The 26,109-nt window shown below is 42.8% G+C and overlaps 1 pseudogene; it reads left to right on the forward strand.

Moving 5' to 3' along the window:
- The first annotated feature begins 10,950 nt into the window (after positions 1–10,950).
- LOC134757496 (histone demethylase UTY-like) lies at positions 10,951–25,153 on the forward strand (annotated as a pseudogene).
- The last annotated feature ends 956 nt before the right edge of the window (positions 25,154–26,109 follow it).

Below are 26,109 nucleotides of genomic sequence, written 5' to 3' on the forward strand. Positions count from 1 at the left end.
AGCACCATCTTCTTGGTGCTGTTCTCATGATAGTGATAGTGAGTGAATTCTTACGAGATCTGGTTGTTTAAAAGTGTGTGACACTTCCCCCTCACTGTCTCTTACTCCTGCTCTGGCCATGTGACGTGCCTGCTCCCCTTTCTCCTTCCGCCATGATTGTGAGTTTTCTTGGGCCTCCCCAGAAGCTGAGCAGATGCCAGCATCATGTTTCCTGTACAGCCTGCAGAACCATGATCCAATTAAACTTCTTTTCTTTATAAATCACCCAGTCTCAGAGATTTCTTTATAGCAATGCAAGTACTGCCTAATACACTCACGCTTCTCTGAGTGGGGCTAACATGACCGGAAACATCATCAGCTGTGAATTCCTCTATCTTAACCTATCAGGGAGAGGAGTGTCAGATCCCCAAATCTCTCACCTATGGCTCCTCAGTTTATCTAAACATCCAGAAGAGCAGTTCTTTTTTTTGAGATGGAGTCTTGTTCTGTTGCATAGGCTGGAGTGCAGTGGCGCCATCTCTGCTCACTGCAAGCTCCGCCTCCTGGGTTCACGCCATTCTCCTGCCTCAGCCTCCCGAGTAGCTGGGACTACAGGCGCCCACCACCACCTCTGGCTAATTTTTTGTATTTTTACTAGAGACGGGGTTTCACCGTGTTAGCCAGGATGGTCTTGATCTCCTGACCTCGTGATCCGCCCGCCTCAGCCTCCCAAAGTGCTGGGATTACAGGCGTGAGCCACCACGCCCATCCCGAACTTTTCATATCCTCCCTAGCCCAACATGAGAAAAAGGAGTATTCCCCGTCTCCCCATGAGACATGCTCCCAGCAGAAATGACCAACCGTAGAAAAAATAAGGTTATCTGCAGATTATGAGCTAATAGCTATAAAGTTTACAGCAGGGGGCCTGGTCCATGGTAGGTGGTTAATTAAAAAAAAAAAAAAGAAAGAAAAGAAAAGAGAAGTGCGGTTATTACTGCAGTTGCTGCTTCTACTTCTACTACCACTATTACTTGTGTCCCTAGCACTTAGCAAAAGACTTAGTATACATTAGCCACTTCATGAATGCTTGGTGAATAAATAAGTGAATGAAGGAAAAAGCTGAAGCACCTCTTAAAACTGTGTCATCCCACATTCCACAGATAGAAAAGCTGAGTCGTTGCTCTGATGCCAAGGCATTTACCTAAATTGTGCTCATGAGGCCAAAGCCCTGGCACTTGGCTGGTAATTTCCCTGCAATAGGCCTGCCCAGCCTTCTGAGGCTCAGGGACGCACACATTCAACTCCTGTTGCCTGGGAGAATATTTACACAGGACACCACTGCACACAGTCATTAAAACAGGGCTCCAAAATGGATTTGCAGAAACCAAATTGCTAGTATGGATAACTAAATGCCAAATCAGGACTTTATAGATCCCAAAAGGTTGATTCTCTGAAGATGACATTTTTGTTTTAGAATAAAGGGAAGGTACACCTACGTTTAAAATTCTACTGAACCTGTTCAGGGTGGAGAAGAATCATTCAGTTGAAGCCTAGTGAAAAAGAAATGGTATTGGTATTTACTTTGAAATGAGCTTGTGAATAAAGACATTCTTTTTGTTTTTGTTTCTGTTTTTGTCTGTGTGTGTGTGTGTGTGTGTGTGTGTGTGTGTGTGTGTGTGTGTGTGTTTGAGATGGAGTTTTGCCCTTGTTTCCCAGGCTGGAGTACAATGGTGTGACCTCGGCTCACCACAACCTCCACCTCCTGGGTTCAAGCGATTCTCCTGCCTCAGCCTCATGAGTAGCTGGGATTACAGGCATGTGCCACCATGCCCGGCTAATTTTGTATTTTTAGTAGAGACGGGGTTTCTCCATGTTGGTCAGGCTGGTCTCGAACTCCCCACCTCAGGTGATCTGCCCACCTCGGCCTCCCAAAGTGCTGGGATTACAGGCGTGAGCCACCACGCCCCGTCAGGACAAAGACATTCTTTTCTGATTGAACAAATAAGATAAAATACATTTTTGGCATATGCAGAGTTGGCCCAGCTCACACTCAAAAAAAAAAAAAAAAAAAAAGGGTTGCTATCTTATTTTCACTCTGGCATTGAAAGGAAAGTGATGTAAAACTGACAGAAAATAATAATTGCTACTGTTAACTGAGTAGTTATTCTGTAGCCGGTACTGCGCCAACAACATCATGATGATTATCTCGATTGTATTAACTTCTTTAGTCTGTTCAGAGAAGCCGAATTGTCCAAGGTTCCCCCAAAGGTAACTGAATGCTGGGCTTGAAACTCAAGTCTGCCCGATTCCAAGAAGCTGTTCTCTAAACTGCTTCCTCCTAGGGCTTAGAGGAGATGAGCTTCTCCCCTACAGTATAGAATTATTTATTCAAATCACTGATGTAGGAGGTTGACGGGTACTGAGCTCTGGCATACTGCATCAAATAGCCCATTTCATTAAATCAGTCTCATCCAGCAACAATGGGGATAATAATAAGAAAAGAAAACCCTGCAACGTGGCCATTTTTTCTTAAATGGCTGAAGAACTATGAATGAGAGCAAGAACTTTTCGACTCCTCCCCCAAAGTCATCTGTTGTTGAACAAAACTGGAAAAAGTTTCCCTAGAACTAGAATGAAAATCAAGATTAAGTTAAGCAGTGATTTTAAAACTCATAAAGACCAAATTTTTTAAAAATCTCGAGTTTCTACTAGGAATGTGCATTTCTCATTAATTCAAAAAAGAACTCTTGTTTTCCTATTCTGTGCCACCCTAGCTATTTGGGACTCATCTGCAAATAAAACAGACAAAAATCCTTGTCCTTAGGAAGCTGACACCCTTAGCAGTGGGATGTAGACAATGAAAATAAAAATAAATGAAAATTACATGCTGTAATAAAAAGTGATGTTACTACAGAAAAAAAATAAGGTATGATAAAAGGGATACAATGTGCTGGGAGAAGGAGACAATATTTGGGCAAATGTTTCAAGGAGGCTAAGGAACAAGCCAAGCAGATGTTTCAGGAAAGTGTTTCAATTAGAGGACAGGGCAAGTGCAAAGGTCCTGTGGCAGAAATGTGGCTGGATGGAATGAAGAACAGCAAGGACATCAGCGCTGATGGAGAGAAGTAAACAAGGCGAAGAGAAATGGAAGAGGAGGTTTGTGATGGTTAATTTTATGTGTCAACTTGGCTGGGCTGAGGGATGCCTGGATAGCTGGTAAAACTCTTTTTGGGTGTGTCTGGGAGGATGTTTCTGGAAGAGGTTAGCATTTGAATGCGTGAAGACCTAATAAAGCAGATGGCCTTCACCAGTGCAGGTAGGCCTCATCATGCAGTCTACTGAGGTTCTGAATAGAGCAAAAAGTCGGAAAAAGGGCAAATTTACTTTTTTCTTGGGCTAAGAGCTCCATCTCCCCCGCCCCCAGACACTGGGTCTGGACTGGAACTACACCACTAGCTTTCCTGGGTCTCCATCTTGCAGACGGCAGATTGTAAGACTTCTTGGTCTCCAAAATCAGGTGAGCCAATCCCTCATACAAATCTCTTCCTATAATTCAATAGGTCCTATTGTATTAGGTTGGTGCAAAAGTAATTGCAGTTTTTGCCATTACTTTCAATGGTAAAAACCGCAATTACTTTAGCACCAACCTAATATCTGTTTCTTTGGAGGACCCTGGTAAATACAAAGTATTGAGGACAAAATTATGCTGGGTCTTAGAAGGCCCTTATAAGCACTTTAACTTTTACTCTGAATGAAATGGGGTCCCATGGGCAGGTTTTGAGGAGAGGGGTGATCATGGTCTGATTTATGTCAACAACTCAGGAGGGAGGCCACTTAGGAGAGTATACAGGGAAGAGATGATGAGCAGTGCTGTCAACAGAGTGGGTGAAAAGTTGCCAGATTCAGGATAGATGTTGAAGGTATAACCAGCAGGCTTCTCTGAGGGTTTGTATGTGGGGTGCAAGAGAAGTCAAGAACTTCTCATGTTTTTGGCTTAAGATCTGGATAAATGGATTGCAATGAACTGGGATAAGGATAATCATTGTTCAGGCAGTTTTGGGGGGAAAGTCAAGAGGGCTCTAGATGTGGTAAACTTAAGATTACTACCCAACATTCCAAGTGAATAGTAGGTTGAGTATGCATTTAGATATATGAATCTAAGTTCAGGAGACAGGTCTGAATTCAGGAATCCAGGGATTCCCTCTCTTTTTTTCCTGTATGTACTCTGGCTTTAAATAATACTTAGGTGCTGGTCATGCCAAAATCTGTAGCTCTAGCTCAGCCCTTGTGCCTGACTCTAGATTCATATAGACTGGCCAATGGTGAGATGGTATCTGGATACCATCTGAAATTCAGCATGGTCAGTGGAGAACTCTTGATTTTTCCCTCAAACTTCTAGCTTCTCTCCCTTCCTTCCTTCCTTCCTTTTCTTTCTCTCTTTTTCTTTTTCTTTCTTTTTCTTTCTCTTTCTTTTTCTTTCTTTCCTTCTTTGTTTCTTTCTTTCTTTCTCTCTTTCTTTCTTTTTTTTTTTTTAGATGGAGTTTTGCTCTTGTTGCCCAGGCTGGAGTACAATGGTGCGATTTCGGCTCACTGAACCACCTCCTGAGTTCAAGCAATTCTTCTGCCTCAGCCTTCCAAGTAGCTGGGATTACAGGTACCTGCCACAACGCCCAGCTAATTTTTTTTGTATTTTTAGTAGAGACGGGGTTTTGCCATGTTGGCCAGGCTGGTCTTGAACTCCTGACCTCAGGTATCCACCCGCCTCAGCTTTCCAAAGTGCTGGGATTACAGGCATGAGCCACCGCGCCTGGCCTGTCTTCCCTTTCTTGACTTCATAAACTGACACCAACATCCCTCCAGGTTTCTCAAACCTAAAACTTCAGAATCATCTTCAATTCTCTTCTCTTACTCTTCACATACAATCCATCAATAATTTCCTCTTATTCTACTTCCAAAATATACATCAGAATTGTCCAATTTTTTTGCTACCTCTACTGCACCCCTCTATTCCAAGCCACTATCTCTCACCTGGAATACTTCAATAACATCTGTCTTGTCTATTTTCTTCTCTACTGCCTAACCTACATGCTTTCCTTCAAACAACCACCACCATGAACCTCTGGCAGCACAAATCAAATCATGCACACTTACCTCATGACTTCATGCATAAAATCTTTCACTGGCTTGCCAGTGGCTTAGAATGCATCCAGTCTTCTAATTGTGGCATTAAAAGGCCCTACGTGACCAGGTCCCTAACCTACCTCTCCTACCTAAATGCAAGTCAACGCCCCCTACCCTAACTATGATCTAGGCACAGAGGGGTTTTTCTGTTTCTTGCATTCTCTGGACTTTATCCCTTTTTAAGATCTCTACATATGCTGTTCTTCATCCAGGAATATTTTACCCACAGATCTCTGCTTGGTCCTGTTTCTTCTCATTATTCAGGTCTTAGGTCAATGTCATCTCTTCAGAATGCCTCTATTTGATCCAATGATAACCTACCCCCTTCACAGTGATGTGTCACACCTTTTTCTTTATAAAGCATATTACTATCTGAAGTGAGTCGATTTAATGTTAGCCAGGTTATATAGTCCTTCCCCATGTGAATGTGGCATCCGTGAGCACTGTCTTGTTCAATACCGTATTCTCCATTGTTTTTATTTTTTTATTTTTTTGGAGACAGGGTCTCACTCTGTCACCAGGCCGGAGTGCAGTGGCATGATCTCTGCTGACTGAAACCTCCACCACCTTAGGTTCAAGTGATTCTCCTACCTCAGCCTCCCAAGTAGCTGGGATTACAGGTGTATGACACCACACCCCGCTAATTTTTGTATTTTGGTAGAGATGGGGTTTCTCTATGTTGGCCAGGCTGGTCTCCAACTACTGACCTCAAGTGAGCCACCCACCTCGGCCTCCCAAATGCTGGGATTACAGGCATGAGCTACCGTGCCTGGTCCCCTGTATCCGCCATTCTTAAACAGTGCTTGACATATATTAGGCATGGTATAAATGCCTATTCTATGAGTAAACTTTTCTTTAAATGGTGCTATAGTGGGCACATTTTAAAGATCAGCTCAAATTAAACAGCTATCCAAATTATGCAGTTGTTGAAGAGGTCTTCTGGGACGTGACAGTTGAAGTGACAGAACCATATTCTAAGGTATATCTCCTTCATCTCTTGAACCGAACAAAATCTAGGTGGCTACTCCATAGGAACTATATCGCCCACCAAATAACAGCTAACCAAATTACTGGAAAGTGCCAGGGAGAAACTGGCCTTAAATAACCTCTCTAAATTTGTGTTAAAAACACAATCCTTAAAGCGATGGCAAATAGCACTCAAATGGAAAGAACTGATTTATAACACATTTTAAATTAAACTTTTTATTTTTAGATAAGTGTAGATCATATGCAATTGTAAGAAGTAATACAGAGAGATCCTGTGTGCCTTTTACTCAATTTCCTACATGTTTAACATCTTGTAAAACTATAGTACAATATTACACCCAGGATATTGACATTGATACAATCCAAGTCTCTAACACATTTTGAAATAAGGAATGTTTTTATTCTTAACTCCTATGGCAGTTCTCCTCTTGTAAGGTCTCATTCTGAGCTCACAAGTGACCAAGGCATGAAGGCATTACCCCCTTTCGAGAGTAACTGCATGTTAAGAGAGATTACAGAGAGCAAAATACAATTAAATATATGAAAACAGGCACAAATTCATTATTACTCAGAGAAATGCATATCAAAACAATGAGATACAACTTTTCCTCAGTCAGAGTAACAAAAATCAGAAAAGTCAGATAACATCCAGTGCTAGCATATGTATTGTGAAACAGGCATTTCCATATTTTTGTTGGAAGCCTTAATATTTTGTTGGGAATTAATATGGCAATAGCTATTGAAATAAAAAAATACCCTTTGATGTATCTATTTCAACTTAAGGTAATCTGTTTTACAGAAATAAAAATATCAGTACAGAGACATGAGCATATTTATTGCAATAATGTTTTGTTTAAAGTGTCAAGCATACACTCGCAAACACCCTGACACACCCTGAATGTCAATCAGTAGAAGAATGGTTAAATTAATGATGTAAATCCAAACTGAAATATTATGCAGCTATCTAAAAAAGATAAGTTGATTTACTCATATATCTGCAGGAATTTCTGGTGTGATAAATGAGGGGAAGAAAATGAAAGTGGAAAGTAATGTACATAATATAATACAAGTTTAGAAAAAAGAATCTACAAATGTGTATCCATATTTGTGTATGTATAGGAGCATGAAAAAGTTGTGGCAAGATAAACAGATAATTAGCATTGTTTTTCTCAGAGGCTGGAGGGGAAGTTAGAAGGAGTCAGGGAAAAAAATTATTTACTTCTTTAAATGCCTTTGAATTATTTGTCTAGTTACAAGAAGGATGCCATGTTGGTTGAGATTTAAAAGAAACCTAATAAGTAAGAAAGGAGAGGGAGAAAAGAACAGAAGATCAAAGACGGTCTTCAAGCCCAAAACAATGAATAGTGATGGCTGAATTTCAAGTATGACAGATGTCTCTGTACCTGGGGAGGGGACAGGAAAGGGAAGCAAGAGAGAGGAGATGCTACCCTTTAGTCTGGGTCCTGAGAACTTATCTTGGCTTTCATAAACCCTGCTGCACAGGCCAGGGGAGAACAGCAAGACGAACCACACGTCTGTAGGAATTTATTTGGATTAAGCTGCCAACCACCACACTGAGAGGAGAGGCAAGCAGCTCATTAAACAGGCCCTGGTAATTGATTTCCACGAAGCAGTTGCCTTTCTTGCAAGCAACAGTACGGGCATCCGGACTGCTTCTGCAACCCAGGCACTGCCATAGCAAGGAGCACTTTGATGTGTGGCTCCTCCTCACACCAGGGAGGAGGCATCAGTCAACAGATTGCATTCCCTGCTTCCACTGAACCCACAAGAAGCCCAGACCTAGATTTGCATGCTGAGCTGCGGCCACCGCCTCAGCGCCAGATGACATTCTTAGGAATTTCGGGGCAAGACTCTCCAAGCAGTGCCTTGCATGAGAACTGAGAGAAAGAGGTAGAAATCTCCACCTGGGTGCTTTAGATGAAAAGACTCCAGGGCAGTACAGCTTCAAAATCATCAGCTGCACACGTATGAATGTGCAGAAAAGCAGAGTCTCTTCTAAAACAGCCACACCCAAGGATTTGAGAAGCAGAACGCCATATTGGAAATGCCTGCCTACACAAGCAATTAAATTGGATTTATGTCACATTGCAAGTCTGCCCCCAAGAACTGTTCTCCCAACGCAATTCTGCTAAATCAGATGACATTCAAAGGTATTTTCTTGCCACCCATAAGGCTCCTGAATGAGTCATCTGTAAAAGGAGTTAGTTAACCTCTATATACCTCGGTTTCCTCATTTATATAATGGGAATAATAATAGAATCTACTTCATAAGATTCTTATAAGGATACAATGGATTAGCAAATGAAAATTACTGTATGCATCCAGCATATAGTAAGCAGTCTGTAAATTCTTGTTCTTTTTTTTAAAGATGTGATTGATAATTTCTCTTACACAGCAGTTTGTTTAAAGTGAGAGAGACACACCTGCAGCCCTTGTATCTGTGGCATAACAACACTAGCAGTATTTAACACTAAACACAAGTAGTGTGTGCTATGCCATGCACTCGGCTCTGTGTTGTCCCTACCTTACCTCCTCTCTTCATCCTCACATCACCCGGTGATGTAAGGGCTTTGATTGTCTGCATTTTTTTCTGAGTATTGGGGAAGAGAGTGTGTGTGTGTGTGTGTGCGCGCGCGCACGCACACACGTGCATGTGTGCATGTGAGTATTTAAAGTCAAGGTCTTGCTCTGTCGCCCAGGCTGGAGTGCAGTGGCACAGTCATAGCTCCCAGCAGCCTCAAACTCCTGGCCTCAAGCAATCCTCCCCCCTCAGCCTCCCAAAGTGCTGGGATTACAGGTGAGCCACTGCACCTGGCCTGAGCATCAGAAAATTTAAATATCTTTCTCCTGAAGGTTTTCCAGACAATATTGGGCAAAGCTGAGATTCTCACTCAGCTCTAGCCAACTCCAGATTCTCAGCTCTTACACATGACCCACACAGCTGGAGCAGGTGAGCAGGAGACTGCATAGAGAGTTTCTCATACCTAGCTCCTTATACCCACAAGGAGAGGGAGAGCATTAGGACAAATACCTAATGCATGTGGGGCTTAAAACCTAGATGACAGGTTGATAGGTGTAGCAAACCACCATGGCACATGTATGCCTATGTAACAAACCTGCATGTTCTCCACATGTATCCCAGAACTTAAAGTAAAATAAAATAAAATAAAATAAATCAACACAGATTCCTCCTTCCTACCCCACACTCTTAATAAGTCAGAACCTTGAGAGTGGGCCCAGAACTGTTTACTTTGGACAGGCTTCTCAAGTAATTCCTATGTAGTTAGCCTAGTGCTTGAATTCCAAAACAGAAATTGATTCCAAAACAGGGTTGGGTTTCTCTTTAACCCACGGGGAATCCTCTAAGGAAGAAATCCTCTTACCTAGACTAGATCTTTTCATCTGATGTTGGCTATGCTAAGCCGAGTACAAATCTCTACAAGAAAAAACTTTTGTGAATTCCAACCCTTACTTTTAATTAAACTTTTTTAGCCCCAAACTTTCGAGATGCCTGGAAGACCTTTCCTATCTTTCTTTACTTCCCACTTCAGTATTCTGTTTCCGCAGAGGCCTCAGCCTGCCTCATCTATTAAACGACCCACAGTTATTAGCAATGGAAAGATAAATCTGTTTCATTCAATAGAAACATTTACTCAATGAGTCTGAGTCATCAAAGCCTCAGAAATTTTGACACATTCATTAATTTTGTTCAACTTTATTTGTTAACTGTAAAAACCAGGAACTATACAAGTTCTGAAGGCTTTGCCTTTTACATGAAGATGTGTTTGTTGGAAAGGAGTGCTGAAATGAACATTTCTTTCCACGCAGGGATTCTTAAAGTAATCACACCAGACAAAGTAAAAGAAGAGCTTGGATATGTATTATTCCACTGAATCTAGGTTTACTGAGCACCTGCCGTGTGAAAGGCACTCCCCAGGGTTAAGCAGGAGCCGCTGAAACAGATGTGGCTTCTGGTCTGAAGACGCTTATATCTGGGAGGGGAGATAAGCAAATATAACCGTAACAGGAGGTGGGATGTGGAATGTGTCGTGAGACAATAAGGTGAGCACTGACTAGTTTTGCCCTTCTAGAACCTGTTTCTTCTTTGGGCAGCAGCACCTGAGTTTTACCTTTAGAATCATCCATTATCCACTATGACTCCACGTAACATGGAAGTCACTGACTACCACACTCCAGCTTCATGGTGGGAGCCCAATATAGGTTGGCCAATCAGAGTACTCCATTCCTCTGGCCACGGTGATTGGTTCAGAAATAAGCATGTGACTCAACACTGTCCAGTAGGATTCTCTCCCAGAATCTTAATAGAATCATATAAGAATAGAAACTCTTTCTCCTGAAGTTATTGAGCTGGGGAGACAGCAATGTGAAGCTGCCAGGTCAGGTCCACCCACAGAGAAGAGCTTTCCTGAAAGTGAAGGCGACAAAAGACAGGGCCCATACGGCAGTGTTTGTCCTCCTGGACCCAAGTTTACCTGAAGAATAATAATTCTGTGTGTGAAGATCAGGGTTCAAAGTCTGCACCCAGGTGGAGGCGTCAGAGAGGGTTTCCTGAGGCAGTGGCTGTCCAGCCGGGGAAGGATGGGTTTGGAATTGGTTCAAGGGCATAACCACCACTCTGCACATCTTTCACTGGAAGTTTTCCCACCAACAGACCCCCTCCACCAGCTGCACTCCAGAATCATTTTAATTCAGTCATGGCATGTCTTCCAAGAATTTTTTTTTTTTTTTTTTTTTTTTTTTGAGACAGAGTCTCGCTCTGTTGCCCAGGCTGGAGTGCAGTGGTGTGATCTCGGCTCACTGCAAGCTCCGCCTCCCGGGTTCATGCCATTCTCCTGCCTCAGCCTCCCGAGAAGCTGGGACTACAGGCGCCCGCCACCATGCCCAGCTAATTTTTTGTATTTTTAGTAGAGACAGGGTTTCACCATGTTAGCCAGGATAGTATCGATCTCCTGACCTCGTGATCTGCCTGCCTCGGCCTCCCAAAGTGCTGGGATTACAGCAGTGAGTCACGGTGCCTGGCCAGAATTTTTTTTTTTTTTACAATGGGAATAATATATTTTCCTTTTCCTCTATTTTTATCACACAGTTGTGTGTACAGTAGGTGCTTAAGGAGTGCTTTCTGAATTACAATATCACATTCTTGAGTAATAGGCTAAACTCAGTCTCAGAAGACAGGCATCCAAGGGTCAACAAACATAATTTAAATGACGACAGAATCAAAGAAAATGTCATGCTTATCTCAAATTTGATCTACGAAAGTGCAGAATTAGTTGTTTTTTATTCTAAAAATTCTTGCTTCAGGTGCCCCAAAATGATGGTTCCAACAGGCCTCTGAGATTGCATTTCCTATGAGCGGTCTTTTTTCCATAACCTCTCTTATACCTTTATTAATATCACTGCTACTGGAAGGCATGTTCAAAGGCTCCCTCATTCCATCTGCACCCCAGAGTCACCCTGAATAGGAAAATTTTTTGTCCTGCGTGTCTACACGTATGTGTGTTTTCCAGTTTAATATACTGTTGTTCCATCCAAGCATAAACTTCCCATGAACTCACATGGAAGAGTCGAACAGAAGTTGGAGCACAATAAATGGAAATTGGGCAGCGAGGCTGATAAAAACCAATCCTGGATTACTAAGCAATAAAACATACATGTCACTGGGGTTCATCAAAACGAGATCCTGGGCTTACCAAGCAATAAATTGCATGTGCCACATTGATCGGTCTGGGCTGCTGAGAGCCACTTTGCCAGCAAGGTTTTTCAGACCTAGACAGGGAGAGGAAATGGGATGAGGAGGAGTTTGGAGTCTTATCTAGACTATTTTTTTCCTGAAAGGAAGCAAATCTTTTTTCACCAAGGAGGATCCAGAGTTACGTCCATGCTTATTTGTACCTAATATCCTCTGAGTGGGTTCCAGGATCACCTACCACCACCATCAGTGCCATCCTTCCACACAACACGTTCTGATTTTTCTTAGTTTAATATTCAAAATTGTCTGGTTTAATTATTTGTTTATTGGCTGTTCTAAGAGTGCAGGAATCTTACCTGTCTGTTTTTTCTCTATATCCCAAACACCTAGATTGAGGTATGAGACTCAGGTCCATGACGTTGTAGGAGACCAATAAGTGTGCATTGAATGACTGAATAAACAAATGAGTGAATTACACGATGGAAAGACAATTGGGCTTGGAGTTAAATTTAAGCCAGGTCTCAACCATGACATTCAATCCCCATGGGACTTCAGAGAAGTAAATGCATATATCTGGAACAATTTCATTACCCATAAGACGAAAGAGTTTGATCATATTTCAGGATCAGCATGTGTTTCATTTTATAGCAGCTTAACTCTCCTAATGAGCTCCAATCTCATGCAGAATTTGCATGTTTATGACAGATAAGTAGAAGCTGCTCTACTTGAAGTCTGGGAGTGAACAGAAAACAGACTTCCCTCACCTTGGCTCTTAACCACCTCTGATCTCTGTGGTGTCCCAGAACACAGTAAACCACCGGACAAGATGTGAGCATGTTTCTTAGTGATTCAGTGATGCTCAAAGTGATGCCAAATGAATTACTCAGGGACAGAGAAGGGATGTACAGCTCAGGCGTAAGTGACAGACACAACCAGGGTTTTTTCCCAGGCCTGCCTGACTCAAAATCCCATGTGTTTCCATCCATCCGCCCACCCATCCATTCACCATCTATCCACCTATTCATTCATTCTCCCATTTACCTTCTAATTATCCACCCATCTTCTTATCGAGCCATTCATTATTCCACTCATCCATCCATGTGTCAGTTCATTTATTGAGCAACTATTTTATTGATTTTCAGGAACTAGGAATATAGCACTGGACAAGCAAGAGCACGTTTCTATCTTTGCCAAGCTTCAGTTCTAGTGATGAAGTTAAGTAAGAAAGTTGGAAGACAGGGAAGAGAGATAAAGTGTCGGCTAATAGGAAGAAAAATAAATCAGGATGAAAGACTAACAGGGTTGCGGGTGTGCTATTTTACATAAAGAGGTCAGGGGGGCTGGGCGCGGTGGCTCACGCCTGTAATCCCAGCACTTTGGGAGGCTGAGGCAGGCAGATCACTAGGCCAGGAGTTCAACACCAGCCTGGCTAACATAGTGAAACCCCTTCTCTACTAAAAATACAAAAATTAGCCAGGTGTGGTGGTGCATGCCTGTAGTCCCAGCTACTCGGGAGGCTGAGGCAGGAAAATCACTTGAACCTGGGAGGTGGATGTTGCAGTGAGCCAAGACTGCGCCACTGCACTCCAGCTTGGACAACAGAGTGAGACTTCATCTCAAAAAAAAAAAAAAAAAAAAAATGTCGAGGAGGCTTCTCAGAGGAAGTGACTTTTGAACAGAGTTCTGGAACAATCCGGAGTATGTCCTACGAATAGCAGAAGGAAAAACATCCCAGGCAAAAGAATCTGCAAAGGCCATGAGTTAGGGGTGCTCCGTGACATCCATCTGCCCGTGAAAAGAACTGGGCTCAATAACTTGAATAATGCTGAGAGATCATCTGCAAGAAAAGTTTAAGAATGCTTACTTTGCAAGGTTTTCATGAGGATTACATGAGATAATCACTGCTTAGGCATATGTAATGTATAAAAGGTGCTCAAAGAACAATTGCTGAATAAGGAGAGATAAGTTTGATTCTGCGTTTTCCAGATTCCCTAATCCACAAGTAGCTGCTGAGCATCTATGATATGGAGGCTTCTTGATCAGCCATCCACCTCATTATCTCTTTTGACTATCCAAATTGCTGTAAGAGCTAAGTCCTATTATTGTGAAGTTCATATGGCATATGGGGAAACTGAGGCAAGAAGAATGTTAGGTAACCAGTCCAAGGTCCCAGAAGCAGAGAGGAGAAGCCAGGCTTTGACCTCAAGAATCTGATGCCCAAGCCCCTGGGCTTAACCACGGGCCACTCTGTTTCCCTGAGTCACTTGGCCCAGAGACATTGTCATGGACTTACAGGTCCCAGAGAACGGATTCTGCAAGAGGAATAAGCGGAGTGATGAAGATCAGGTGGGCACCTGTTTCCCAGAGGAGACTTCTCTTCTGATGCCACATTAAGGGGTTGCCCTTTCTCTCTGCTGCCTCCATATGATTTCTTTTTCAATCGATTATTATTTTTGAGACAGAGAGACGCTTTACACAAGAGAAGCAAAGTGAGGAAGCCAAGGAGAGAGAGGGATTCTGCCATCTCAGTGATTCCTGTAGGTGCTTCCAGAACTCTCATCAGACCCTTGGAGCTTCCAGACCCAAACTTCGATGCCATGTGCTCTGGAGCATGCTCCTTAACCAGTCCCACTCCCATCTCTCCCCAACCCCTGCTCCTTCGCTCTCTCTCCTCCAACACTCTCTCTCCCTCTCTCTCTCTGTCCCTCTCTTTCTCTCCCTCTCTCTCTTTCCCTGTTCTCTCCCTCTCTCTCCCCCCCCTCTCTCTTTTTCTCTTTCTCACCCTCTCTCTCCCCACCTCCTGCTCTCTCTCTCCACCTCCTGCTCTCTCTCTCCACCTCCTGCTCTCTCTCTCCACCTCCTGCTCTCTCTCTCCCCTCTCTCCCACTCTGTCTCTCCCGCCTTTCTCTTGCATGCTCTCTGTCCCCCTCCTCCTGTCTCCCTCTGTCTCCCTCCCTCCCCTGCTCTTTCTACTACTCTTTCTCTCTCTCCCTCTCTCTCCCTTCCCCCCTCCCTCTCCTTCCCACTCTTTCTCTCTCTCCCACTCCTTCCCTTCCCCCTCTCTTCTTCCCCCTCACTCCCCTCTCTCTCCCCCACTCTTTCTCTTTCCCTTCCCCCCTTTCTCTCTCTCTCCCCTCTGTCTCCCTTTCTCTCTCTCCCCCTCTCCCCCTTCTCTCTCTCTCCCACTCTCTCTTCCTCCCTCTCTCCCTCTTTCTGTCCCCCATATGCTCTTTCTCTCTCCCTCTTGCTCTGTCTCTCTCTCTTTCTCACAGACACACACACGCACACAACTAGAATAAGCCCCCCTCCTCTTTGCTCCCACATCCCCATATTTCTTCTCTCTTAGCCTCAGCATGGCATCCTCCCTATTGTTAGCTTCCTGGCCTTAGCCGCACTTGCCTAAAATCATTAATGCGTATTAAGTGATTAGAGTCAGGCAGAGCTGGATTAAAGACCCAGCTCTATCATTATTAGTTCTGTAACCTGAAGCAAGTAACTTATCCCTTTCCTGGTCTTCTATTTTTTTTATAGACTTAGGGGTACAGTTGCAGTTTTGTTACATGGATATATTGCCTAGTGGTGAAACCTAAGCTTTCAGTGTAACTATCACCTGAATAGTGTATATCGTACCCATTAAATAATTTAGCATCCCTCAACCCCTCCCACCCTCCCACCTTTTGTAGTCTCCAGTGTCTATAATTCCTTTCTGTGTGTCCGTGTGTACATATTATTTAGTTCCCGCTTACAAGAGAGAAAATGCAGCATTTGACTTTCTGTTTCTGAGCTATTTTCCTTAGATAATGGTCTATAGCTCCTTCCATTTTGCTGCAAAAGACACGATTTCATTCTTTTGATGGCTGAGTAGTAGTCCATGTTATATGTACCACAGTTTCTTTACCCCATCATCCATTGAGGGGCACTTAGGTTGATTCCATGACTTTTCAATTGTAAACAGCGCTGTGATAAACATACGAGTACAGGCGTGTCTTTGATGTAATGATTTCTTTTCCTTTGGGTAGATATCCAGTAGTGGGACTGCTGAATAAAATGGTAGTTCTATTTTTAGTTCTTTGAGTTCTATGAGAAATCTCCATACTGTTTTCCACAGAGGTTGTACTAATTTACATTCCCACAGTGTGTAAACATTTTCTTTTCTATGCATCCTCACCAATATATGTTGTTTTTTTTTTACTTTTTAATAGTAGCCATTCATTGTTGTTTTAATTTGCATTTATCTGGCCTCATTTTTTAAAAATCTGTAAGTAAGGATAATAATAGTAAATACTTTATAGGATGATTACAAGTATTAAAGGGTTAATCTTATAAAGGTAATAAGCGGAGGAGAGCCAAGATGGCCGAATAGGAACAGCTCCGGTCTACAGCTCCCAGCGTGAGCGACGCAGAAGACGGGTGATTTCTGCATTTCCATCTGAGGTACTGGGTTCATCTCACTAGGGAGTGCCAGACAGTGGGCGCAGCCCAGTGGGTGCGCGCACCGTGCGCGAGCCGAAGCAGGGCGAGGCATTGCCTCACCTGGGAAGCGCAAGGGGTCAGGGAGTTCCCTTTCTGAGTCAAAGAAAGGGGTGACGGACGCACCTGGAAAATCGGGTCACTCCCACCCGAATATTGCGCTTTTCAGACCGGCTTAAAAAACGGCGCACCACGAGACTATATCCCACACCTGACTCGGAGGGTCCTATGCCCACGGAATCTCGCTGATTGCTAGCACAGCAGTCTGAGATCAAACTGCAAGGCGGCAGCGAGGCTGGGGGAGGGGCGCCCGCCATTGCCCAGGCTTGATTAGGTAAACAAAGCAGCCGGGAAGCTCGAACTGGGTGGAGCCCACCACAGCTCAAGGAGGCTTGCCTGCCTCTGTAGGCTCCACCTCTGGGGGCAGGGCACAGACAAACAAAAAGACAGCAGTAACCTCTGCAGACTTAAATGTCCCTGTCTGACAGCTTTGAAGAGAGCAGTGGTTCTCCCAGCACGCAGCTGGAGATCTGAGAACGGGCAGACTGCCTCCTCAAGTGGGTCCCTGACCCCTGACCCCCGAGCAGCCTAACTGGGAGGCACCCCCCAGCAGGGGCACACTGACACCTCACACGGCAGGGTATTCCAACAGACCTGCAGCTGAGGGTCCTGTCTGTTAGAAGGAAATCTAACAAACAGAAAGGACATCCACACTGAAAACCCATCTGTACATCACCATCATCAAAGACCAAAAGTAGATAAAACCACAAAGATGGGGAAAAAACAGAACAGAAAAACTGGAAACTCTAAAACGCAGAGCACCTCTCCTCCTCCAAAGGAACGCAGTCCCTCACCAGCAACGGAACAAAGCTGGATGGAGAATGAGTTTGACGAGCTGAGAGAAGAAGGCTTCAGACGATCAAATTACTCTGAGCTACGGGAGGACATTCAAACCAAAGGCAAAGAAGTTGAAAACTTTGAAAAAAATTTAGAAGAATGTATAACTAGAATAACCAATACAGAGAAGTGCTTAAAGGAGCTGATGGAGCTGAAAACCAAGGCTCGAGAACTACGTGAAGAATGCAGAAGCCTCAGGAGCCGATGCGATCAACTGGAAGAAAGGGTATCAGCAATGGAAGATGAAATGAATGAAATGAAGCGAGAAGGGAAGTCTAGAGAAAAAAGAATAAAAAGAAATGAGCAAAGCCTCCAAGAAATATGGGACTATGTGAAAAGACCAAATCTACGTCTGATTGGTGTACCTGAAAGTGATGCGGAGAATGGAACCAAGTTGGAAAACACTCTGCAGGATATTATCCAGGAGAACTTCCCCAATCTAGCAAGGCAGGCCAACATTCTGATTCAGGAAATACAGAGAACGCCACAAAGATACTCCTCGAGAAGAGCAACTCCAAGACACATAATTGTCAGATTCACCAAAGTTGAAATGAAGGAAAAAATGTTAAGGGCAGCCAGAGAGAAAGGTCGGGTTACCCTCAAAGGGAAGCCCATCAGACTAACAGCGGATTTCTCGGCAGAAACCCTACAAGCCAGAAGAGAGTGGGGGCCAATATTCAACATTCTTAAAGAAAAGAATTTTCAACCCAGAATTTCATATCCAGCCAAACTAAGCTTCATAAGTGAAGGAGGAATAAAATACTTTACAGACAAGCAAATGCTGAGAGATTTTGTCACCACCAGGCCTGCCCTAAAAGAGCTCCTGAAGGAAGCGCTAAACATGGAAAGGAACAACCGGTACCAGCCGCTGCAAAATCATGCCAAAATGTAAAGACCATTGAGACTAGGAAGAAACTGCATCAACTAATGAGCAAAATCACCAGCTAACATCATAATGACAGGATCAAATTCACACATAACAATATTAACTTTAAATGTAAATGGACTAAATTCTCCAATTAAAAGACACAGACTGGCAAGTTGGATAAAGAGTCAAGACCCATCAGTATGCTGTATTCAGGAAACCCATCTCACGTGCAGAGACACACATAGGCTCAAAATAAAAGGATGGAGGAAGATCTACCAAGCAAATGGAAAACAAAAAAAGGCAGGGGTTGCAATCCTAGTCTCTGACAAAACAGACTTTAAACCAACAAAGAGCAAAAGAGACAAAGAAGGCCATTACATAATGGTAAAGGGATCAATTCAACAAGAGGAGCTAACTATCCTAAATATATATGCACCCAATACAGGAGCATCCAGATTCATAAAGCAAGTCCTGAGTGACCTACAAAGAGACTTAGACTCCCACACATTAATAATGGGAGACTTTAACACCCCACTGTCAACATTAGACAGATCAACGAGACAGAAAGTCAACAAGGAAACCCAGGAATTGAACTCAGCTCTGCACCAAGTGGACCTAATAGACATCTACAGAACTCTCCACCCCAAATCAACAGAATATACATTTTTTTCAGCACCACACCACACCTATTCCAAAATAGACCACATAGTTGGAAGTAAAGCTCTCCTCAGCAAATGTAAAAGAACAGAAATTATAACAAACTATCTCTCAGACCACAGTGCAATCAAACTAGAACTCAGGATTAAAAATCTCACTCAAAGCCGCTCAACTACATGGAAACTGAACAACCTGCTCCTGAATGACTACTGGGTACATAACGAAATGAAGGCAGAAATAAAGATGTTCTTTGAAACCAACGAGAACAAAGACACAACATACCAGAATCTCTGGGATGCATTCAAAGCAGTGTGTAGAGGGAAATTTATAGCACTAAATGCCCACAAGAGAAAGCAGGAAAGATCCAAAATTGACACCCTAACATCACAATTAAAAGAACTAGAAAAGCAAGAGCAGACACATTCAAAAGCTAGCAGAAGGCAAGAAATAACTAAAATCAGAGCAGAACTGAAGGAAATAGAGACACAAAAAACCCTTCAAAAAATCAATGAATCCAGGAGCTGGTTTTTTGAAAGGATCAACAAAATTGATAGACCGCTAGCAAGACTAATAAAGAAAAAAAGAGAGAAGAATCAAATAGACACAATAAAAAATGATAATGGGGATATCACCACCGATCCCACAGAAATACAAACTACCATCAGAGAATACTACAAACACCTCTACGCAAATAAACTAGAAAATCTAGAAGAAATTGATACATTCCTTGACACATACACTCTCCCAAGACTAAACCAGGAAGAAGTTGAATCTCTGAATAGACCAATAACAGGAGCTGAAATTGTGGCAATAATCAATAGTTTACCAACCAAAAAGAGTCCAGGACCAGATGGATTCACAGCCGAATTCTACCAGAGGTACAAGGAGGAACTGGTACCATTCCTTCTGAAACTATTCCAATCAATAGAAGAAGAGGGAATCCTCCCTAACTCATTTTATGAGGCCAGCATCATTCTGATACCAAAGCCGGGCAGAGACACAACCAAAAAAGAGAATTTTAGACCAATATCCTTGATGAACATTGATGCAAAAATTCTCAATAAAATACTGGCAAACGGAATCCAGCAGCACATCAAAAAGCTTATCCACCATGATCAAGTGGGCTTCATCCCCGGGATGCAAGGCTGGTTCAATATACGCAAATCAATAAATGTAATCCAGCATATAAACAGAGCCAAAGACAAAAACCACATGATTATCTCAATAGATGCAGAAAAAGCCTTTGACAAAATTCAACAACCCTTCATGCTAAAAACTCTCAATAAATTAGGTATTGATGGGACGTATTTCAAAATAATAAGAGCTATCTATGACAAACCCACAGCCAATATCATACTGAATGGGCAAAAACTGGAAGCATTCCCTTTGAAAACTGGCACAAGACAGGGATGCCCTCTCTCACCGCTCCTATTCAACATAGTGTTGGAAGTTCTGGCCAGGGCAATCAGGCAGGAGAAGGAAATAAAGGGTATTCAATTAGGAAAAGAGGAAGTCAAATTGTCCCTGTTTGCAGACGACATGATTGTTTATCTAGAAAACCCCATTGTCTCAGCCCAAAATCTCCTTAAGCTGATAAGCAACTTCAGCAAACTCTCAGGATACAAAATCAATGTACAAAAATCACAAGCATTCTTATACACCAACAACAGACAAACAGAGAGCCAAATCATGAGTGAACTCCCATTCACAATTGCTTCAAAGAGAATAAAATACCTAGGAATCCAACTTACAAGGGATGTGAAGGACCTCTTCAAGGAGAACTACAAACCACTGCTCAAGGAAATAAAAGAGGATACAAACAAATGGAAGAACATTCCATGCTCATGGGTAGGAAGAATCAATATCATGAAAATGGCCATACTGCCCAAGGTAATTTACAGATTCAATGCCATCCCCATCAAGCTACCAATGACTTTCTTCACAGAATTGGAAAAAACTACTTTAAAGTTCATATGGAACCAAAAAAGAGCCCGCATTGCCAAGTCAATCCTAAGCCAAAAGAACAAAGCTGGAGGCATCACACTACCTGACTTCAAACTATACTACAAGGCTACAGTAACAAAAACAGCATGGTACTGGTACCAAAACAGAGATATAGATCAATGGAACAGAACAGAGCCCTCAGAAATAACGCCGCATACCTACAACTATCTGATCTTTGACAAACCTGACAAAAACAAGCAATGGGGAAAGGATTCCCTATTTAATAAATGGTGCTGGGAAAACTGGCTAGCCATATGTAGAAAGCTGAAACTGGATCCCTTCCTTACACCTTATACAAAAATCAATTCAAGATGGATTAAAGATTTAAACCTTAGACCTAAAACCATAAAAACCCTAGAAGAAAACCTAGGCATTACCATTCAGGACATAGGCGTGGGCAAGGACTTCATGTCCAAAACACCAAAAGCAATGGCAACAAAAGCCAAAATTGACAAATGGGATCTAATTAAACTAAAGAGCTTCTGCACAGCAAAAGAAACTACCATCAGAGTGAACAGGCAACCTACAACATGGGAGAAAATTTTCGCAACCTACTCATCTGACAAAGGGCTAATATCCAGAATCTACAATGAACTCAAACAAATTTACAAGAAAAAAACAAACAACCCCATCAAAAAGTGGGCGAAGGACATGAACAGACACTTCTCAAAAGAAGACATTTATGCAGCCAAAAAACACATGAAAAAATGCTCATCATCACTGGCCATCAGAGAAATGCAAATCAAAACCACTATGAGATATCATCTCACACCAGTTAGAATGGCAATCATTCAAAAGTCAGGAAACAACAGGTGCTGGAGAGGATGTGGAGAAATAGGAACACTTTTACACTGTTGGTGGGACTGTAAACTAGTTCAACCATTGTGGAAGTCAGTGTGGCGATTCCTCAGGGATCTAGAACTAGAAATACCATTTGACCCAGCCATCCCATTACTGGGTATATACCCAAAGGACTATAAATCATGCTGCTATAAAGACACATGCACACGTATGTTTATTGCGGCATTATTCACAATAGCAAAGACTTGGAACCAACCCAAATGTCCAACAATGATAGACTGGATTAAGAAAATGTGGCACATATATACCATGGAATACTATGCAGCCATAAAAAATGATGAGTTCATGTCCTTTGTAGGGACATGGACGAAATTGGAAACCATCATTCTCAGTAAACTATCACAAGAACAAAAAACCAAACACCGCATATTCTCACTCATAGGTGGGAATTGAACAATGAGATCACATGGACACAGGAAGGGGAATATCACACTCTGGGGACTGTTGTGGGGTGGGGGGAGGGGGGAGGGATAGCATTGGGAGATATACCACCAGCATGGCACATGTATACATATGTAACTAACCTGCACAATGTGCACATGTACCCTAAAACTTAAAGTATAATAAAAAAAAAAAAAAAAAAAAAAAGGTAATAAGCATAATGCCTGGCACACAATTAGCATTCAATAAGGATTACTTGCATGGTTATGAACATTTCCCAGAGTTCAGAGAGTCTGTCCAGCTTGTTCACTATTGTATTCTCAGTGCCTGGCACGATGCCTGTTCCACAGTAAGAGCCTGATTATTATTTATTGAGTGACTTAATGAGCACATGAAAATCAAAATGGAAAAGGTGAAGAAGGAAAGGAGGCATAACTTGTGGTTATACCCGGAGCATGTTCGTTTGGACACATCATTTCCTATAATTCTCACAACAGCCTCATGGAAATAGATCTCATTGTTTTTCATTTTACAAAAGAGAGGGGAAATGACCTGTCCAAATCGCAGAGCTAAATAACAGGGCCTATTTTTTAAACAACCACAGAAGGGCTCCCAAAGTTATTACTAGGAACTCCAGCCCTGGTAAAGTATTAATACTATCATTGAACCACTGGAAAATAGAACTGGGAGACAGGCCAATCCATCTGGATGATGGAGACTGGTGACCCACCCATAGGGTGAAATTTGGTCAATGGATGAGATTATTTGGTTTGCTCAGTGTTTCCAAAAGTGTTAGGTCTACATATAAAATTTTAGAAATTTCTCATAAAATCTGGACTACAGGGTTTTTTGGAAAATCCAGAAGCTCTCCAAACTCAAGGCCTCTGTTCCTGCATGAAAGCAAAGAGCTGGAGCTGGCTGGACCCCTTCTGCAGTGCCACAGCCCCCTTCTCCATCCCCTCACACAGTGCTTGCTGGTGTACAAACAACCAGCCTGCTTCATTGCTCTGTTATCTCTTTGCCGCCTTTTGGCATCTAACATCCCCGAGCCAGTTCAACATTTTCAATCTAAAGGCGGGACTACTGAAGCTCAGAGAAGAGAAGTGGCTTGCCTGAGGCCACAGGCTTAGTGATAGGATCTGGAATTTTAATTCTCCTTCTCCAGTGATCTTTACATAAACGCATCATGAATGTGTCCAGGAAAGCTTCTGGATTCAATATGCCATGCCTGGAAATGCCCACAAATTAAAATGACTGCTACAGAGTCCATTTCCAAGAGGAATAGTCAGTGTCTCTTCTTAAGGGTGCAAGGCAAAAGAAAAAAGAATCTGCCGGGCACCGTGGTTCACGCCTGTAATCCCAGCACTTTAGGAGGCAGAGGCAGGCGGATCACGAGGTCAGGAGATCAAGACCATCCTGGCTAACACGGTGAAACCCCGTCTCTACTAAAAATACAAAAAAAATTAGCCGGGCGTGGTGGCGGGCGCCTGTAGTCCCAGCTACTCGGGAGGCTGAGGCAGGAGAATGGCGTGAACCTGAGAGGCGGAGCTTGCAGTGAGCCGAGATCGCGCCACTGCACTCCAGCCTGGGCTACAGAGCGAGACTCCGTCCCAAAAAAAAAAAAAAAAAAAGAAAAGAAAAGAAAATAATCGTGACAACCACAGGAGGTAGGAGCTGAGACAGGAGACCTCCAAAATCAGTTTGTGCCCCATCCCCACTCCCAACTGGTTCATTGTCATTCAGAAAGCTAGTTAGATACCTGGCGTGGTGTTCCAAGATTAGAGACCCTCCTGCTGTTACAGAATCAGAAATTGTTAGCCAGTATTTACGTTTCCCTCTAGAAGCCTCAAGATGTTTCTGGGGCATGCCCAACCATGGGATCCTTCTGCCTCTGTGATGGCAGAGAATCAGGAGGCCAGAGACCACATTCAATGGCTCAGTTCCTTCTGTGATATGTTGAACTTGTCATATCTTCAAAGCCCAGCATCTTAGTTTAGTGACACAGCATTCTAGAAGCACAAATGTAGAAATGTAGAAAATCTCAAATAATGAATGAGCTTTTTGGACAAGGTTAGTCAACCTTGATAGATAGAGAAAAGTAGTGCAAAGCAAACAAGCTCTTTGGGCTAAATAAGGAGCGAGCGAGGGTCTCTCCTGTGGTCTCAGATGTTGTCCCACTCTAGGTACCGTCTGCCAGAGTTGCACCAGAAGTGTCAGCAGGTAAGAAATTTCATGTATTGGCAACCCCCATAGGGTGTGTGTGTGTGTGTGTGTGTGTGTGTGTGTATGTGACAGTCCTGAAGCACAGTGTGATTTCTCATGCACAATCGATCCTTCTCCTGCTACATAAACACCCTTACATCTAATAGTGCTCCCATCTGTGAAAGGCCAATATGCCAGAAAGTGATTTGTTTATCCTACTAAGAGTAAGCAGGAAACAATATATATTGTTGTCTTAGAGAAAAGGGAAAAACAAATCAGATTTGTGCATTGAAAGTCAGTGATTACACAGGCGATGACCATAGTACAATAAGTATAAACTTGATTATTTCTAGAGGCTCATTTTCTTGGTATTGTTTGTACTTAAACTGATATTGTGAGTGGAGAGAGGGAGCCCTCCCTCCGTGATATTTATGCTTTCAAGCCTATTTGCTCGGGATGTATCCGTGCCTATGGATGAAGTCCAAGCTCTCCAGCAGAGTCTGGCCCCTGCTGTCTTCTCTAGCCTCATCCAAAGGCAATGCTTCTTCCAGCACCGCCCTGTAGCCTACACAATGGCCACGCCAACCTCCTCACAGATCCCCACATACTTCGTACTCACTCACATGTCCCAACATGAGCACATGCTGTTTCCTCTGCCTGGAACAATCCCTTAACCACGCATGTGGAAAATGATTTTTTTTTTTTTTTTTTTTGAGATGGAGTCTCACTCTGTCACCCAGGCTGGAGTGCAGTGGCGCGGTCTTGGCTCACTGCAACCTCCACCTCCTCGATTCAAGTGATTCTCCTGCCTCAGCCTCTCAAGTAGCTGGGATTACAGGCAGCTGCCACCACATCCAGCTAATTTTTGTACTTTTGGTAGAGATGGGGTTTCACCATGTTGGCCAGGCTGGTCTTGAACTCCTGACCTCAAATGATCAGCCTGCCTCAGCCTCCCAAAGTTCTGGGATTGCAGGCGTGAACCACTGTGTCTGGGTGGAAAATGGATTTATACTTGAGTAAAGGTCCAATAATAACCCATAACCTCATCCCCTGACTTCTCAGCAGAGTTCACGACCCTTCCTCTTTCTTTCTGGTGGCTTTTGGATATCTGCCTCATAGTACTTATCCTGTCCTGTTGGAATAATCTGTTTATGTGCCTGTCACCTGCAGTCAGCTGTAAGCATCTCTCAGGTAAGATTAGCTTCTGCATTTCTGCATCCGCAGCACCTAATACGAAGTAAAAGAAGCACACACATAAATGTTTGAAAAATGTATGCTGAATTGTGTTAATAAACGAATTAGTAAAAATCTTAGAATCTCATATTGGCTTGCTATTTTATTGATGAAAGATTCTAATGATGGGCCACTTTGAAGTGCCTCTTCTAAAAATCACATGCCCCCACCTCTCTTTTAAAAGCTGGCCTGGACCTTCCAGAGAAGTTGGGTTGGTGCAAAAGTAATTGCAGTTTTTGTATTGTTTAAATTTGACATTTGATATTGGAATACATCCTTAATAAATGTGGTGATGTTATGCATCATTAAATGCACATGTCTCCCTCTATGTTTTTTGCTAATGACTTATTACTTGCTGTTTACTTTATATTTATTTTAGACTATGGAAGTGATATTAGACAAAAAACAAATTTGACCAATTTTCCTATTCTAGTTCAAAACAGGTCATAAAGCAACAGAGACAATTTGCAACATCAACAATACATTAGGGCCAGGAGCTGCTAACAAAGGCACAGTGCAGTGATGGTTCAAGAAGTTTTGCAAAGGACACAAAAGCCTTGAAGATGAGGAGCATAGTGGCCGGCCATCAGAAGTTGACAATGACCAATGGAGAGCAATCATCGAAACTGATCCTCTTACAACTACACAAGAAGTTGCT

The sequence above is a fragment of the Gorilla gorilla genome, chromosome 18, assembly GCF_029281585.2.
Source record: "Gorilla gorilla gorilla isolate KB3781 chromosome 18, NHGRI_mGorGor1-v2.1_pri, whole genome shotgun sequence".
NCBI lineage: Eukaryota > Metazoa > Chordata > Mammalia > Primates > Hominidae > Gorilla > Gorilla gorilla.